The sequence below is a fragment of the Heliangelus exortis genome, chromosome 1 (genome assembly GCF_036169615.1).
Source record: "Heliangelus exortis chromosome 1, bHelExo1.hap1, whole genome shotgun sequence".
In the NCBI taxonomy this organism is placed as follows: Eukaryota; Metazoa; Chordata; class Aves; order Apodiformes; family Trochilidae; genus Heliangelus; species Heliangelus exortis.
In genome coordinates, this window is record NC_092422.1 from 155,230,050 (window position 1) to 155,240,170 (window position 10,121).

General features: G+C 44.3%; 1 long non-coding RNA gene across 1 annotated transcript; it reads left to right on the top strand.

Moving 5' to 3' along the window:
• Nucleotides 1-391: 391 nt before the first annotated feature.
• On the top strand, nucleotides 392-9,289 carry LOC139791196 (uncharacterized). The gene is made up of 3 exons (XR_011723823.1): nucleotides 392-1,007; nucleotides 7,584-7,634; nucleotides 7,988-9,289. It is a non-coding gene; the product is annotated as an uncharacterized lncRNA (long non-coding RNA).
• The last annotated feature ends 832 nt before the right edge of the window (nucleotides 9,290-10,121 follow it).

The following is a 10,121-nucleotide window of genomic DNA, read 5'->3' on the forward strand; positions in this document are numbered from 1 at the left end:
CTGAAATCCTGGCAATGGTGGCAGCCAGGAGCAGCTTCCAGCCTGGTCCTGCATGCAACATGGTGCCTTAGGGATCTATAATCAAAGTTTTGATTATTAGGGTAAAATTTGTCATAAAGAGGAAATAGAATGAAATGAAATAAAATAAAATGAAAATGCAGCTATCAGCTTCCCTTGAGTTTAACTTGATCTATTTTAATTAAAATGTAAAAATGTCACATAACTTATCTACAACACTTTAAAGCACTAGTCAAGAATGTATTGCTATTGCTAGATAGTGACACATTTTAGCAGTAATATGATAGACATAAAGCTCTTTAATATACACAGAAAACCAAACCTCAGATACTCTGCTAAGGAAAACATTAGAGCCTCGTTGAGAAAGTAGAGAGCTAGGAGCAGGAAGAAATATTTGTACACTGCCTAGCACAGTGTCTTGTTATTTACCTTGGCATCTTTTTATCAGTTTCTGCAAAAGTTTTGGATGGCAAGAATAGAAAATGTCCATCACAAAGGTGCTGTGAGGCAAGTTGATGCACGTGAAGTGTTTCGAAACCCCTGGGAGCTTTGCCCAGCAGTCATAGGGTGATCTCAGGCAGCGAGTGAATGAATCAAGCTCCTGATGCCCCTCCATCATCAAAATGACCAGAGGAGCTTCACTCAAGTGAAGCACTTGCTCTGCTGTTCCCAGAGAGCAAAGGCTCTCAAGCCAAGTGGCTTCTCCAATACTGTTTTTATGTTCCTGACAAATTGTGAATGGAGTAAAATCCCACCCTGGGTGAAGGCTTTGGAGAAGCACATGGGGTCTGTGCCCGGGGAGATGCCCCCTCACACCAAGCCAGTGGCAGCTGATGCAGCATGTCCCTGCATCCTTCCCCCAAGGCCCTGGGAAAGCAAACCTCTTCTAGTTCCTGATGGCATGCTCGGGGTCTCACTCGATGGTGGAGAGCACTGAGGACAGTGCAGAGAGAGCTGCTCAGATGGCCTGGCATTGATATCAAAGCCAGGTATGTGGCCTTTTTTCCCACTCGAGGCGGCTGCAGGACGGTGCCTCTTTCCTCTGGAGGGGGAAGCTCGTGCACAGGGCAGGAAGCCATCATGGAACAGCCAGCTCAGGAAGGGGCCGGGGCCAAGATTTTGTTTTTAACCTGTTTCTTGTTTATTTAAGCCTTTGAGGAAGATGAATAAAAGCAGCCACTGACAGGGGCTGGCTGTGTCGCAATCAGAGCTGCGTGTGCTGGCTGGGTTGTGGCAGCGAAGGCAGCAGCCCGTGTGATGGCAGAAACTGCCTCTCTGGTCGTCCCTCGGTCTCCTGGACCTGCCAGCACCTTGTGCAGGAGCCAGGGTGCTCAGAGCAGGTATCCTGAGCACATCCTCATCGAGACAGCAGCTGCCATCCGATGCTGCTTTAGCTGGACACAGGAGGGTTGTGCTGCCTGCTGGGCAGGGGTTACAGGTCAGGGCTTTGAAGCTGCCCAGTTCTCCACCAAAGAAGGAATTGGCAGTGCAGATATTTTTGTCCTAGTTTTTTTTTTATGTTTATTTGATTTTGTGGGGGTTTTCTCTTTGTTTGGCTTTTGTGTTAATTTTTGTTTTTTATTGGGAGGGGGAGGCATTTCTTTGTGGGTTTGTTTTTTTGTTGTTGTTGGGTTTTTTGTTGGGTTTTTTTGTTTGGTTAGTTGGTTGATTTGGTTTGTTTTTTTGGTTTGTTTTTTTTTTTTTTTTTGTTGGTGCAGAACAGATAAAAGGAACTTGTTCCCCATAGCAGGGAGGCATTATTCCCAGGTGGATTTTCCCCTGGGGCTGATCAAGCCCACACCTCTGCCTGCTGCTAGTGCAGCCTGTGCCGCAGGGTTCACTGCCTTCTGCCCTGTCAGCAGCTGTGTTACAAAACCTCAGGCCTCTGGGCAGCACCAGGAGGTGTAACACTGCCTAGGTATTTGATGTTGCACACCGGACAGCAACAGACTTGCCACAGGCAGCCGCTTTCTCCACCATTCACATTTCCCCACATCATTTATTCTCCTCACTTCAGGTTCCCATTTTTGCTAAGGGCAAATTTCACCAGAGCAGTGCTCACCAGTGAGACCAGCAGATATCGTCTATGGGGGAGTGTCCCCTGCCTGAACCATTTGCCACCTCCCCTGGCTGTAATCCTGCAGCGCACTGGTTTGGGAGCGTACAGGTTTGGGAAATCACAGAAATGACAGTGTTAGGGGATAAAAGGGACCTGGAGAGGTCATTGGGTCCAATCCCCCCTGCCAGAGCAGGACCACGTAGTGTGGGTCATACAGAAATGCATGCAGATAAAGAGACTCCACAACCCCACTGGGCAGCCTGTTCCAGTGTTCTGTCATTCTCACAGTGAAAAAACTTATGTTTATACAGAGCCTCCTATGCTCCAACTTGCATCCATTACCCGTTATCCTATCATTGGTCATCACTGAGAAGAGCCTGGCTCCATCCTCCTGACCTCACCCTTTACATATTTATAAACATTGATGAGGTCACTCCTTATTCTCCTCCAAGCTGAAGAGACCCAGCTCCCTCAGCCTTTCTTCATAAGGGAGATGTTCCACTCCCTTCATCATCTTTGTGGGTTTGCACTGGACTCTCTCAAGCAGTTAACCTGGAACATTCAGCTGTTCTCACTGCATGCTGCAGGAGATGCTGACTCTATGGGTCAGGCAGCAGGACCTAGGACTGTGGTCACTGGGCTTGAATTCGAACCAGAATTTCACTGTAGAGCTGGAAGGGAAATCCATAGTTTCTATTGCAGAAAATGCAGGTTAGGTAAAGGTACCTTCCAAGGTTGTTTTTAATGGATAGAGGATGAGTGCCTGATTGAAGTTATCTTAATTTTTAAAAAGGTAAATAAGATATAAAAATTGGATTAAGTGAAAATGTGACCACGGGGAGGGTCTGACTGGGGTACAAGGTCAGAGTTCAATACACAAAATAAAGTGAGAGCGTTATGGTTTTGGATCCTCTAACCTTTATCAGGAGGAGCTACCTCCTCCTGTTAATCTTATTTTAAAAGGACCTGGGACCTTTGGTTTAACTGATATGGGCCTCTGCATTTCTTTGAGCCAATGTGAGGATGAATTTGTGAAACGCCCCATCCCCTTAAGAGAATAGATGGACGTGCTCTGATCTATTTGTAATTCTCCTTCCAAGTTTGCTTAAAAAGTAAATGAAGACATTACAAAAATCCAGCTGACTAAAAAAAAAAAAAAAAACTCAGCTCTGACCAGTCATTTCAGGCTAAGCTAATGCAATTATCATTCTTATCCATATTGTCATGCAGTTAGTCCTGCTGAGCCTCACGCTCAACTGTCCTGATTTTTCATCATACATTCTCTTTGTTCCTCTTCAAGTATTACTCCTGATTAAGGGCTGCGATGTGAGAAACTTAATGTCAGATTTTAAAGTGGCAGTTGGTTTTTCTTTTAGAAAGTTTGTTTTGTATGGATAAGCTTTTACATTGCATTGACATATTTTGACTCCTTTTGACATTTTTGGTTTTCTTTGTAGATACTCTTCTTAATTCTACTGAAAAGATTGTAGAGCTTGTGCTCTCAGCATGGGTAATAAACCCTCTTGCAGGTGCGTGTGTGAGATGTGAAATGGAAGCAGGCACTAGGAATGCAAATTCCCACTGTAATTTGGGTCACATGTCCAAAGGGAATTATAATTCCTCACATGCTTTCTCACGCAGCAGGATGCAGGAGCAGAAGGATTGCTGCTTTGGACTGGGCTCCTAGCTCATCTACTCCCTTGTCCTGTCTCTGAAGGTACCCAGTTGCCAAGTGCTGTAAAACCAGAGCAAGAAATGCCAGAATGGCCAATTATAACTTGCCTATAGGAAAATATTTTCCTAACCCCAGGCATTTATCACTTGGCATGCCCCCTGAAGAGCTCTGGTTTATATCCCTTCTGCATGATTATCTCAAATGAGGTAACCCTGGAGTTATCCACCACCTTTATAAATGTCCAGGCTTTTTTTTCAGACCTCCTAAACTCTTCTTCTTGATGATCTCCTGTGGCATATTCCCCTTCTTCTGGCCATCCACTGCTCATTTTTAAAATCAGATCTAACATTCCCATTCCCTTCTACTGAAACAATAACCTGGACTTTCTTGCACCAGTGTCTTTGGGGCTTTGCTCTCTGCTCTCTGTATCAGTCAGTCAGTATCATCTTCATTAATTTTCCCCTCCACCCCTTGGTCCACCTTTCCACAAGAGCTTACCCATCATCTTGAGCAGGAGTGTCTTCAGCCCCTGAGGCACAAAACTACTGCCCTCCCAGGCATCCCTTTCCCACCTCTACTGGTGGGTTACCAGGACTGTGGATGTGGTACGAATTATTTTGAGGTCTGGGCAGAGAGAATTGCTCTATAGATATAACCCTGCTTAAATCAGGAGCTGTCTCAGCTGAGTTACTAATAAGATTTGCTCTTGTTACTCTGATCTGGGCCAAGACCTACAGCAGAGACCTCAGGCAGGGTCTGGCAGCTCCTTCCTGCAACTTCTATTTCATCCTGGCAAGGCCAGACCTCCCACCTCTCCATCCCTGTGCCACTGAGGCCATTGACCTTCCTGTGCCAGGACTGCTAACGCAGCTGCATGAGGTCTCACAAGCACCAGAGACCTCATTTTGCAGTTGAAAAATGTAGCCTGAGAATCCCTTGTTGTGAGATGCAGTGCTCCCCACCATGCTGGCTGATAGAACAGGTGTAAAATGAGGAGCTAGACTAGGAGAGGGATTTTAAGGCCAATTATGGCTATCAGAGAGACAAAAAAAAAAAAAAAAAAAAAATTTAAATCTAGTACAGACGTGATATTTTGGCACATCAAGAGCAATGGGAGTGAGGGTTTGGTTGGCAGCATCCCTTTGAAAGTGCCTGAGAGAGGAAAAGCAGATCATTCATGTGTCCTCAGTTCAGCTTGGGGCTGTAGCTGCCCAGAGATCTCCTGGGCCCTAGATGACATGAAAAGCTAGAAGGGAGCTGCCAGAAAAGAGCACTGTCACTGCAGAAGAAGCCCTCTTGTTACCCATTTGGGCTGCTTATAGATGCATGAGACAAAAGGTTGTTTTTACTTTTGCCTTGTAGTTTAAGCTCAAGGTTTGATACTCCTGGAGCAGTGGATGTCCAAGGGCATGACTCCTTGTGACTGTGTCCATGTAAAGTGGTCTGTGCTGGCAGGAGGCAGATGACAGGCTGAGATACCACTGACATAATTTTAAGGCTGGGTGAATACACCACAGCTGGAAAAACACTAAAAATTGGCATTTATACACCTTGTACAGTCAGCTGCGGTATAGGCAGTGCTGGTAGGGATGCTTGCTTTTCAAGTTATTCAAGACATCCCATCATACAACCCCATTTAAGTCAATTAAAGTTTTTCCAAGCATTTTGAAGTGATATTTTCCATGCTGTATGGCTTCCTCTGACTTCTCTGAGGGAAAAAGCCAAATGGGCTTGGCCAACACCTGGCACAAAGTGCAAGAGACAGGAGCAGGAGAAGTTGTTTTGAACCACATGAAACACTTCTGGTGACCTTTTTGCTGAATGGCTTGAGCATGCCCCTGCTTTGGAGCACGGATTTGAAATTTGTTTAGAGGGCCAGATGTGTCCAGGATTTGCCATGGGTCTTTCCACCACCTCCCATCCGAAAAACCTTCCATGTCCCCATCACCTCCTGCTTGGCTGCGGCACCTCCTTGCTGCTGCCAGTCCTCATGTTGTCTGAGGTGTCTGAGCAGTGCCTTTCAGTTTTTCAGCCCCACTAATGAGCCATGGGGCTATCAGTACAGTGTGGCCGTGGATTTTCTGTCTCTGTGGGACTTGAGAAACTACATCCAGAAAGTTGCGTTAAAAATTATGATAGCCACACAATGAAATATTGAGAGTTTTGAAGTGCCATGATCAAACGGATCTGTACAAATTCAGTTCACTTTCCAAAGCTGGTTTGAAAGAGGTATCTTTTGCTACTTTCTTTGTCCCACACAGCTGGCCTTCCCATCTGAAGTTTCATGTAGTTTTAGTTACAAGATATTGATAGCCTCCAACCTTTTGTTGCTTTTTTTCAGTATAGCTCGAACTGGAAGTGTTTGGAATCAGTGGATATTTCACAAATGTTTCTGTTGCTGTGTATCCTAAAAGCAATACTCTTCCTTACATCTTACACAGGAATGACACAAGTGAGATGTTTAGGACAGAGACCAAACTTTTGCCATTAGCTCACCAGCTTTTGTCTGGATGCTGGTGAGCTTGTAAACTGGTGCAGTCAGGGCCCAGCTCTGTGGTGCCCTGAATCAAAGGATAGCCCAGGCTGACCAGTCTGTTTTCAGCCACATGGACTGACCCCATCATAATTGTCTCTCTCTGTTGCCTGAACTTGGCATGTTCAACTGATATTTTCCTTTTCAACTGATATTTATAAAAGAAATGCACCCAAGGGTTTTCATAGTAAGAGTGCTATGTGAGCAGGCAAACAAGAGTTTAAATTTCCTTTGGCATAGTATTTCTAATATACAGCTATTAATTCCTCTACAAGCAGAGAACATACACATAAGGGCATGAATGATCTTATTGTAAAGGCACTTGCCCAGGCTCAGATGCCAGGAGTACAGCTCCTAGCTCTGCTGCAGACTGCCCATATGACCTTGAACAGGCCTTGGACTCGGTTCACCAGGCATAGTTAGGGACTCAGCTCCTACTGGCATTGCTTGGAGGAAAGCTTCTGAGTACTCTGGTGGATCTGCTACACTCAGGGTCCTCAGGAGAGTCTAAGCTTGCAGAATTCAATTGGTCTGTGCCTCAGTTCCCCATTTTAAAATGACAATACAGGCAGCTCTTGGTCTTTGTACAGTCACATTATCAGACTGTTGAACAATCTTAGCTTGATGTCCTGCAGCACAACATCACAGAGGCAAATGGAAGGTGCTCTCATGTCCCACTCTGCCCAGCTCCTCTTCCTGCAGGTCCCCATCTGCAGCTTTTCAAAACATGAGTGTACCCAGCCTATTCCTTCAGCCAGTCCAGAGATCCCACACTGTGCATGGCTTTGCTGTGAGGTATCCCAGTCCTGCATTATTCTGTGTGGCAGACACTGCAATGTCCTAGCTTGAGCTTTCTCTCACTTTCTTCCCTCATCATCTGGGAGGGCTCTGCCTCTTCCCACATTGCTGGTGCCTTGCAGATCACATCAGACTGGGGACTGAGACCTTTTGCTTTGCTGTTCTCACACCGTGGGCCTTTCTACAGGAAGAGACCAAAGGATGCATACACCACTGCAAAATCTTCTGGAATGGAGAACCATTAGCAAATATTGGGAAAACCCATAGATGGGGTGATCTGGGATAAGACAGAATGGAATGAGGTCCCTTTTTTAACACGGGTCTTAAGGAATGGGATAACAAGAAATTAGTACTAAGAAATGCAGAGGAACTTAGGCAAGACACGGAGGCACAACAAGATGGTTGCAACAACTGCATCTTTGATTCTACCATGCTTGTTACAAGAGTATGCTTTCAGTCTTGTTCCATTATTACAGTTTTCCTTTTACTTTATTGTACAGTCCCATGGATCTCACAGTTATTACCCACAGATACCCAGAGGATTTGAGCAGGTGAGGAGTTTAACTGCCTTAGGTGCAGTCAGCTTTGTGTGTAATACTGATCCAAAGTGAGCAGCTTTTGCAGCTAATTAAAATGCTATGCTTTAAAATAATTTTTGCTAATTACTAATACTTAGCAGCACTATTTTCACTGCAATTTCCATGTTCCATGGGGATTTGAACTCTTGTTAATTTTCCACTGAGTCTCTTGGCACTATTTAGCATATCAAAATGACCATGAAATTAAAAAACCTTAGTAATTTTATTTCTCTAGAAATTAATGCTAGCAATAACAGGAAAAAAAAATTGATGCAGAAAAAGGTTGACCAAATTCAGGTCCTTTCCCCCTTTTCTCCCCTCTGAAGGGCAATTATGCTTTAGCACTGGCTGACCCAGAGGATCACAGAAGCTACTCTGGACACAAGCTGCATTTGTTCTGCCAGGAGGAGGTTGCACAGAGCCACATTTCCCTTACCAACACCACTGTTGTCCTGTGAGGCTGGGCAGCAAGCTAGTGCTAAGTAGAATTCTCTTAGCCTCAAAATGAGTCAGTATCCGTCAGAATTGGTGACCTGATCTTTTAATTCACATTCTGGGCACTGGTTACTAAAATGAAGCTGCTACCCCTGTGCAACATCAGACACCAAACTGCTGGCAGGAGGAGCAGTAGATTCCAAGTGTCATGTTTCCCAGGTTCCTGCTCTGCTTAAGCAGACCACACAGCTTACCCCTGCAAGAAGGAAATTTCATTTAAAATTGGATGAAAAAGAGAGGAGGATGCCAGTCTTCTGTTTGGAATAAGGTAACGTGCATTTGCAGCATCCTCACATCAACACAGCAATCCAAACACAGAAATAACACCACCGTGTGAATTTTCAAGAAAGATCACTCAGTTATTAAGCAATAACATCTCCAAATCAGCCTCTGACAGTCACTCTGGAAAAGGATGCAAACATTCAACACAAGAACCATCAAAAACGCATCGTTTGGGGTTTTTTTTAAGTGAAAGGGAAGACTCACACCCTTTCACTGAATGCATGTCTAAACAGATCAATGTCAGCTCTTATTCATTTGCTACTTTTAACTATTTGCTTTTATCCCTGTTACTTGGGTCTTAGTCACCTAGCTGCTGTGATAACTTTGTTCTATGTGCTTTGATTTAACTAAATTCTATGTCTTTCCCAGAGCACAGGACACACAATTTTCTGGTCCTCTATTGTACATCCAGCATCCTGGATGTACCCAGTCTTCCACACAGTCCTCTTTGACAGCCCTGCTCTCCCTCTTCACAACAAGAAGCTAACCAGAAGAGTTACCACCCTGGCTCCACCACTGGATCACTTTTCAACCCTGTACACAACATGGAACCTTTCCTTGCCTTTTAGAGCCACGAAACTGCATTAATCCTTGTGGGATGAGTCTAGCAGCAAGGACTGGATGATCTTGGGGTTCTCTTCCAACCTAAACATTCTGTAATTCTGTGATTTGTTCTTCCATGTTTGCTTTCCCCACCTGTAAACTGAGAATCATAATACTTGCCTAGATCAAAGGGGTTATGGGGAGAATTAAATAATTAATGTATGTAAAGCACTTTGAAAGATGAAAGATGCTATATAAGTACAAAGTATTGACTACAAAAAAACCCAAAACGAAACAAACAAAAAACCCAACCAACAAACAAAAACCATCACAACAACAACAACAACAACAACAAAATAACACCCAACAACCTGGTTACTGATGTAAGTCTTCAGTTTATTTTGTAAGAAATGCATGAAATCAAATTAATTGCCACTAACAAATTAAGAATTAGATTATGCCAAGCCCTAAAAACAGCTACACAGGAGACAGAGAGCCTTGCCTCCTCCTGTGGCTGGGTTAGGGCATCTGTGAGAGCAAGGAGATGAAAGCATTCCCACAAAGTGGATTTGGAAGGAAAGGCAGTTCCTGCATCACCAAATCATCTAAAGCAACCATGTCAAATGGCACAATTCAAACATTGATAGCACAGTACCTTACAGCAAGCTATGTTTCTTGCTGTTCCCCAGCCTCACTTCTCCAATGGTTAGAATCCTTCCTCTGGTTTCCAGGCTGAATGTATTCATGGCCATTTGTATCCATTGTCCTTGTGCCAACATTGTTTTAAGTTTACACAAGATATTTATAGACCAATCTTGTCCTCTCTAGCCTTTAATGTTGTTAGGCTGAACAAGGCAATTCCTTTCAGTGTCCTGTTGTTAAGTAGGGTCTCCAGCCCCCTACCAAGCCCCCTACCAGTGCTTACTCTTGCTCCAGTCACAATTTGTCTTTCTCTAATAGATGTGAATAAAGCTGTGTGCAGCCTCCTCATGGGGTCCACCACTATTTGTTCTCCATCATTAATACTTTCCAGGCCCATGTCAGAAATACTTGATACAGCCTTGATCACATTTACCTTTTTTTCATGTCTCTGCCAAGCTGCCATTTTTCAGTAATCCCGTGACCAGCCAAGAAGCTTGA